The 9,042-nt window shown below is 36.7% G+C and overlaps 1 long non-coding RNA gene across 1 annotated transcript; it reads right to left on the reverse strand.

Moving 5' to 3' along the window:
- Window positions 1-6,879: 6,879 nt before the first annotated feature.
- Window positions 6,880-8,373, reverse strand: LOC137046451 (uncharacterized). The gene is made up of 2 exons (XR_010898966.1): window positions 8,067-8,373; window positions 6,880-7,890 (listed from the first exon to the last, which is right to left on the reverse strand). It is a non-coding gene; the product is annotated as an uncharacterized lncRNA (long non-coding RNA).
- Between the last annotated feature and the right edge of the window lie 669 nt (window positions 8,374-9,042).

Genomic DNA, 9,042 nt, shown 5'->3' on the forward strand with positions numbered 1-9,042 from the left:
ATCTTTTTGTGTAATTATACGTATCTAATACTTTAAAGAGACAAACCATTTATTGCAAAGTTTCTAGATGTTATTAAATTCTATCACAGTTGCACTACTAGAATTTGTAATGTTTGCGAGTAGTTTCAAAAGCCTCGAATGGACTTTTATTTGTCCAGTGTACCCTGTACTGTTCCAACTGTCCACCTACACAAAACCTTGAATTCCTACTCCCGCCCCGTTAGACTCAATGCCCACCATACTAATCTAGAACAAGGCCTCAACCTGCAAAAAGTCTTTAAAGGTTATCAAATAATTCGTAACTTTTGGTAGTTATATCAATGATGGCAATTAATGAGCTCTTGGAATTATCACAAATATACTACTTTACTATTATACATATATAATATTAAAAATGAATCAAAATGATCTGTCATTGATGCTTATATAAACAATGTTCATCAACAGATCACTTTTAGAATCCACCATAAAACAGGAGTGTAACTGATACCCAAAAGTGCAAACTCCCAATGCCTGCATGTGTGATCGTGTTGGATTTTAGATATGCGGTCATTGACAATGTTATGCACCGCCTAAGAGCCTAGAGGGCGCCAAAGCTAAACAAATTAGATGTCTGAAGCTGGGAACCCAGGCCCTGTCCTCATATGGGTCTCTTGGTGCACACACACACACACACACACACACACACACACACACACATAAACAAACAGTGTTCACTCCGAAATTGCTTCTTAGATATTGTGGCTTGGCTTAGAATGTCATGTGGAGTAGCGTCTCAGGACGGCAATTGACTGTCACATGATCAAATGACAGCTGTCTCATAATTGTGCTCACGTGTCAAAATGCTCAAACCATTGATGCAGTGATACATGGTCATGGAAAACCTGGACATATCAGGGAATTTTAACATTGGGATTTGCAGGTCATGAAGAATCATAGAAATAAATAAAATTAAATATGTGTGTGTGGGGGCATGTTTTTGTGACATATGAGGACAAAAATGTGTATAATGACATAGGTATTACAAGGAGATTGTGACTTATGAGGACATTGGCCATGTCCTCACTTTTCAAAATGCCTATAAATCATACAGGATGAGTTTTTTTTTAGAAAGTAAAAATGCTGAATGTTTCCTGTGATGGGTAGGTTTAGGGGCAGGGGCAGTGTAAGGGGATAGAAAATACTGTTTGTACAGTATAAAAACCATTACGCCTGTTGAATGTCCCCATATGTCACAAAAACAAACGTACGTGTGTGTGTGTGTGTGTGTGTGTGTGTGTGTGTGTGTGTGTGTGTGTGTGTGTGTGTGTGTGTGTGTGTGTGTGTGTGTGTGTGTGAGCCTGTTTATGTGGTTTATGAGGACACAAATTTGTATAACTAAATGGGTATTACACTGGTATTACACTATAAATGTGGTTTTTGAGGACCTATCAAATGTCCTCATAAATCAAATGGCCTTAAAAACATACTAAATTATGTTTTTTTGAGAAAGTAAAAATGCAGAATGTTTCCTGTGATTGGGTAGGTTTAGGGGTAGGGGCAGTGTAAGGGGATAGAAAATACTGTTTGTACAGTATAAAAACCATTACGCCTATGGAGAGTCCCTGTAAACCACATAGACCAACGTGTGTGTGTGTGTGTGTGTGTGTGTGTGTGTGTGTGTGTGTGTGTGTGTGTGTGTGTGTGTGTGTGTGTGTGTGTGTGTGTGTGTGTGTGTGTGTGTGTGTGTGTGTAATATGGAATAGCTTTGCTCAGCTTTGCTTAGTTTTGCTCAACAAAATATTTTATCGGCCTATTGCACTCTTTATTGTTTTCCAAGTAGCCTGCATAAGTAAGATCATAAGTTTACATACAATTTGCATAATCTGTAAAAGGTGAAAACATTAATAAATAAATAATAAGAGGAATATATATATTTCACATAGCAGATGTTTATATATGTGACCCTGGACAACAAAACCAGTCATAAATCGCACAGCAATAACACACAATGCATTTTATGGGTAAAAATTATAATTTGTTTTTTTTATGCCAAAAATCATTAGGATATTAAGTAAATATCATGTTCCATGAAGATATTTTATACATTTCCTACATAAATATATTTTAAAAATGTATTATTAGTAACATGCATTGCTATGGACTTCATTTGGACTTAATTTGGACAACTTTAAAGGTCCGATTTTATTTATTATTTTATAATATTTCCTGTGTACTTATATTGTTAGTATGGTTTTTTAAATAAAAAAATGTTTAAAAAACATTTTTTAGCATAATTTAGAAATAAAAGGCATCTTTTCTATTGATATTAGCCCTCTGACTGGAATGTTCTGTTTCAAGAGGCGTGTCTACTATGAACTTCAGTGAAAACACCCACTGTTGTGATTGGCTGACATTTTAGCATTTGAAATTAGTATTAGATTATGTGGCGAAGGGGGTGTGGTTTAGTGAGGTGAACAGCACTGCCAGTCCAGAGACAGAAAACTGGGGAAGCTGAGAAAGTGTTATTGTACCGAGTTGTTGAGAGCGCCGTGAGCTCGGAATAAACACCAGTCCCAAGAGTCGCAGTCACGCCGACCCTTATTCTATGAACTTTGCAATGTTATTTCTCCCACAAAATGCTTTCACCACAACTAACAACAAACACGCGACATGAATACAGTAAGAGCTTCTGTTGTGCAGGTTAACAGCATCATTCATTATAACAGTTTGGACACGTGTACACTGCAGATATACGTGATTGACAGATCCGAACATTAGAAAGAGTGTTCTTTGATCGCTCTCTGTATTTTAATCATTTAAATATAGATTTGTTTCATGCTACTAACAGAAATGACATGAAGTTGATGGTTTTAGTCACTGATTCACTGATACATCAAGATGGTCAGCGGGACTGACAGTATTAAACAATTTAGAAAGAAAGTCTGTGTGAACATGTATTATTACATCAGAAATCACTGATCCCAGATCAGGCATTAATGAACATGTGGTGGTGCTGTCGAATCCATATGGTAAAGCCTGTGCTGCTGACATTGACTGATAAACTGCATCCATTCTCTACTAATTCTCTGGGCGGGCAAAGCAGAGGAAGGGGCGGTAACCTTTCCTGCCATCACGTCATAACAGGAGAATTCAGGATCAGCTCATCTGAGCTCTTATTTTCTTAAAGGCAGAGAAAGACTTCCAGAACTCGGTTTACACCAATCCAAATTTCTAGCCACTTGGGGACAATATTCAGGCCAGATGAACACATATTAATGTTGAAAAACCTCATAATATGATAATTTCATGCCATGGGACCTTTAAAGATTTTCTCAATATTTAGATTTGTTGCACCTTAAAGGTGCACTAGCCAGGTTCAGTAGCCTACCTACAATATCCCAGATGTTTCCAACTATTTGTAAATTGTGAGAAAATTGCTATTTTAACTAAGGACAGGGATGTTTCAGCATTGCGTTTGAGGGAGTCGCCTGTCAATCGCGTCATATCTGCGCTACCCTCGGTTTTGGCTTTTAAGAGCGCTTTACTCTTAGCAGTGTGAACAAGTGAACGCATGGAGTAACGCCATAACATCATTTTAAACACAGTTAAATGTATCTAATATAATAAACAGAGCTGCATTACCTCAAAATCATAACCGGAAGAGCGGATCAGTGCAGGCGCCTGGCGACTGTGTCCCGTCCCATCATAATAAAAGTCCCGGTATTTGCGAGGCGGGTATTTGTTTAACAATCGCTCCAGCAGCTGTGCTCAGGTCCACAAGGACCTTTAGACTACAGGAACGTTAATAACCGCATGCATGAACGTGATTTCTGCCCGAGTCCTATTTTCCACCGGCTGTGATGAGAAGACCACATCTCCCAAGATGCTGCGCTCACACTTTGCGTCATCAAACTATGCATTTGTTTTGAATAGGCGCCCTCCAGTGGACGAAAGCTGCATAGTGCACATTTAAGGTTCCAGATTTTTAATCAGACCATACATCAATGGACATATTATTTATTCAGCTTCCAGATTATGTAAACATCTCAATGAAAAAAAAATATATATATACCCCTTATACCTGCTTTGTGGCCCAGGGTCACAAAATAATAGCTGAATTTACACAAATGACCCGTTCAAAAATGTATATCTTAATACTGTGACTCCTTACCTAGATGAGCCACAACTCTTTGTTTTATTTTTTATAATTGTTCATAAGTCCCAGTGTTTGTTCCACTGCTCTTCAGAAGAAAAAAAACTGCAGCTGCAGGTTCTGCACGTTTGTTAGTTTCCCAGCATCTTCTGCATATTTGAACTCTTTCCAGGAATTCCAGAAACAGTAATTGTATGATTTTGAGATCCATCTTTTTACACAGAGGACTCATATTACAAAAGATAAAAACATTCACATCATGGTCAAAAAGGCCACAGGTTTTTATTACAGGATAATCAAGGTAAATGTTGTGTTCTGGGAAACGTAAATATCTTAGGGCAGTACGAAAAAAAAGACAATTACAATCATCCAAAAGTTTGCAACCTCTGTATTTTAATATGTTTCGCCTTGAACATCAGTCAATGTTTACAATGCACAGTACTTTTTTTTTTTTTTTTTTTTAATTATTAACATTTTGCAGATTCTGCAAAGGTAAACTTTTGGCCTCAAATGTATTGTAAATGTTGCCTTTCAAATTACTTTTGGTGCAATAAAAACGTTTTTTTTTTTTTTTCTTTATTAAGACACATTAGAGAAAGTATACAAAATCATTTAAATGCATTTTATTGAATCATTCTGAACTTGCAAAAATTGCTTTTGAATTCAATCAGTGGATATATGGATCATGATTGAAAATAAAATCTGATATATTAATGCAATTGATACTTTAGTAATAACACAAATTATCAATAAAGGTCTATGATTTTGTGGATCAGGAATATCACTTACTTTATAAATTGCAGTAATTCAGGAATATTTCCAGAAAGTAAAGACATGTTAAAGAGATCAGCCGGTGGATACATGAGGATATGATTTTAATATCTCTGGGCTCAATTCCATCAGGTCTAGCGCCACTATTAGCGCTAAACTGATTCATAACCTTTAGAAGGTCTGTTATTTTAGTAAAGGTAAAAGTACTCAAACAAGGTTGATTTATTATAACAATTCATGAATGAGTAATCGGATGGTAGATTAGAACAGACTGAAAAAAACTTGCTAAATACCTAGGCAAAAGATAGGGAATCATAATCTATCATATTTTAATCTCTTATCTGCTTAATAGCACATTTATTTAAAATGTGTTTAATACAACTTTTATATTACTCAAAACTGTTTAGAATTTTTAAAGTTAATTTTTAAAGTTAGTATTTCAGTTTTAATTGTCAGTTCAATTTTATTCCAATACTTTAAACTCCATATCTACATTCTGGATTAATACATTTGAATCCAATTAGAACTGAATATAAGTATATAAACCATTCTACACCATACAAATTCCAGGTATAGATCAGGTGAACAATTCTGGCTAAGAATTGCTCCACCACGCTGTGCAACATTATCCCTTAAGAGACTTGGATTTTGTTTAGTGTTCCTTTGACATTCTGGTGTACTTTGTATTGTCTTTGTTTTGACTGGTAAATATTTCACAATTCCATGCTGTAAATCTATAAAATATGAAGGTGTCCTTGCATGCATCTGTGACCATTGTCGAATAAATCCAATCTGTCCAAAGTCGAGCTTGATCCATCACTTTAACTTTCTTTTATTACACAGTTCGGCTGTATCATAAATAAACCATCCCTTTATGAGTGTTCTGATCAGTCTTGTCATTAAAGTTTCATTTAATTTAGTTGTTTTAACAGCACAGCAGCAGCAAAAAGTTCACCTGAAACACAAAACTTAGGTTCATCACTATTTCCCACAGCTCACTGATTTAAGGAAACCTCATCCTCTCCTTCTCACAGAGAACTATTGTCAGCCTCTCAGCGGGTCTCTGAGTCTGACTCCCCGCTGGTTCTGCGTAGAATTTCAGCTAAAGCAGCAGTGTACCCTCTGTTTATTTCTCTGTCATTCAACTCTACTCAGGCAAGAGCACATCTTTGTCTTCTCCTTGCTCCCCCGCATCCAATATCAGCTTCCTAGTTCATTTAAGCGGTGGTCCCTTGCTTTCAAAGACATTTGTGAGAACTATCAATCATGAATTTTGGGGTTTGTGAACAGTAAAGGAGATGTGAAAGATAGAAGTAGCTCTTAAACAATGCTTCATGGATCTGTTGAGAAGACAGAAAATAGCTATTTGACTTGACGTTGCTGTTAATGATCTTGAATAGAGTTGTTATAAACAACTTTTCTGTAAATCGGCAACATGAATCCAGTCTATCGAATTCTGTCAGTGCTTGCGAAAGTTTTTTTAAGCTGCATTCCTTAACTTTTTGCACTCTACACTGTAAAAAAAAAAAGAAAAAAAGTCTCCAATTAAAAATATTCAAGTGACTGATCACATCTAAATTTTTCAGTTGGCCGAATTGAAATTCTGTGAACTGATGCAATTTAAGTCATAGAATTTCAATTCAGCCAACTGCAAAATGTGATCAGTCACTTGAAAATTCTCAACTGGAGACCTGATTTTTTTTTTTTTTTTTTACAGTGTAGCGGTTAATAAACAGAACTTCACGTAAGAACATTGCTGCTGGAGCTACTTCTCTGTTTTTGTCTATGGCGAGTCACGCAGGGACTGTGCTCCTCCGCAGCGGTATACCTACCAGACCAGTCTGAAATAGTCCCAATATAAAGACTTATAAGTGAACCATAATGATTCAGGGTAATGTTTTGATTTTTTTGTAAAATTCTGATTATATAATTTTGTAAAACTTGAACACACAAACAAAAAAAAGCTATGGACAGCAGCTTTAAACTAACATTTAATTAACATAGATCTTAAAGGGAAAGTTCACCCAAAAATAAAATAGTCTGTCATGATTTACTCACGCTGTTCCAAACCCGTAAGACCTTCATTCATCTTTGGAACACAAATTAAGATATTTTTGATGAAATCCGAGAGCTTTCTGACCTCCCATAGACTGCAATGTTATTAGCATGGATTGCATTAGAGCAAAATCCAGCACAACACTTTAGTAGTAGAGTGCATCAGATGTAAGTAGCTAAATGTTAAATATTTGACAACTGTTTTACAATAAAAACATTCAGCAAACAACAGTAATTGAATTTATGACATTTCACAATTTTTAAATGAAAATGACACTAGTTACATAAATTATAACTGAATTTGAACAAGAAACATTTAGCAGTTTTACATATTAGGCAAACAAATAAGAGTAAATGTGTCAGTGAATATTTTGTTTTAAAAAAATATATAGCAAATACTTTACTTCATACATACAGTAGAACTGGAACTTTTTTTAAATCCCTCTTTAATCCTTTACTAAGTTAATTCCTTTAAATAAACCAATTGGTGTTAGGGTGGTAAAAGATAAGGAATCAGTTGCAGGGGTAACGGTGCTTATTAAGGGAGAAGAGCAAACAAAAATCAGGATCAAAATCCTCGGTCAGAAGGGGAAACAGGGATGATGCCAGCCGGGTATACACGGAAGTACTACATCTGCCCAACAGGGGGCATAGAAGAAAGGGTCCTCAGAGCAAATGGCAGAGCAGGTCCAATGGAGAATGGAGGTAGTAATGAGTATAGTCCAAAGACAATGAGGAAGGTAGGCGAGTTCAGACAAACACTTGATGACGTAATGTCACAATGGCAGGGGGAGAGAGAGATTAAACCTGGAGAATGGAGGTAGGGACCTGGCAGTGGAGGCTGAAATCCTTGGTGGCAGACAGGCAAGAGAGATCCAAAATGGAGTATCAGGATGGTCGGGATCTGGCAGCCAAAGTAGACAGGGAAGCTGGGAGCAAAAAGAAAAGGAGAGGGGAAAGCAAACTAAAACTAAACTAGCTAGATGGGAGTTAAAAAACACGAGTAGCAAAACAGGGAAAAATAACCAAATAAAGAAACAACCAAACTGCAGAAAGACGGCAGGAAAACAAGACAAGACTAATACTGTAGTAGAAGGACGCTCACAGTCTCAGTAAACACAGACAAGATCCAGGTAACTCAGCAAAGCAGAGATTCAATCTGGCACAGGACAGAAGACAAGAGGAGAATATAAAGGGTGACAAATGAACTAAAACAGGTGTGAGCTGAGCCCTAATGAGGTAACAATGTAACAATAGGGGCGGAGTAACAATAGACAACACAAACAAGTCCAAAGCTGGACAATTGGACCAATCACATTTTGACTTGAGAGGGCATTTTTTTAACTAGGTATTTACGATCATTTCGATAGCATGTGAATGCAGCATAAAGACATGGTTATGGCCTCATGCTCATGTGAACAGCATTGGAGACTGTAATATATATATATATATATATATATATATATATATATATATATATATATATATATATATATATATATATATTCTAATGAAGAGAATTGAAACCACCTGAGGGCTCTGACATCTTGCACAGATTTGGGACAGAGTCTGCGTAGTAGTGACCTCGGGACTGTAGTCTGCGAGAGCAAGAGGTAGCCACGATATAAAAAGTCTGCCCACACTCGCGCAGATGCAGAACAATTCATTATGTCCTTGTGAACTAAGCAGTTATGGAAACAGCTCCAATCTCCTCCCAAAAATCCTGAAAAAAAGTCTTCTGTGGCTTCAGTGACGACTTCACTCAGAGAAGTCGTGAATCTCAGCTGTCAATCATGACGTCACACCCCCCGTTTTTATAGCATCAAATAACTAACTAAAACCGAACGTATTTTCAAAAACAAACACTTAAAATGAAATCATTGTGATAAAAACTGCCTAAAATGACAAACCATGAAGTGTAATTCGATTGCTTCATTTGTGTCCATTAGAATACACAGAGGGGCGGGGGTTATGACCTACCTACTGGGACCAACTCCCTGGGGGCGATAGAGAGGTTTTGGCTTCATTTTTTAACATGAGTTCAGCAGGCTTGTTGGAGACTCACATGAGCTGTGTCTCAT

The sequence above is a fragment of the Pseudorasbora parva genome, chromosome 18, assembly GCF_024679245.1.
Source record: "Pseudorasbora parva isolate DD20220531a chromosome 18, ASM2467924v1, whole genome shotgun sequence".
Classification (NCBI taxonomy): Eukaryota; Metazoa; Chordata; class Actinopteri; order Cypriniformes; family Gobionidae; genus Pseudorasbora; species Pseudorasbora parva.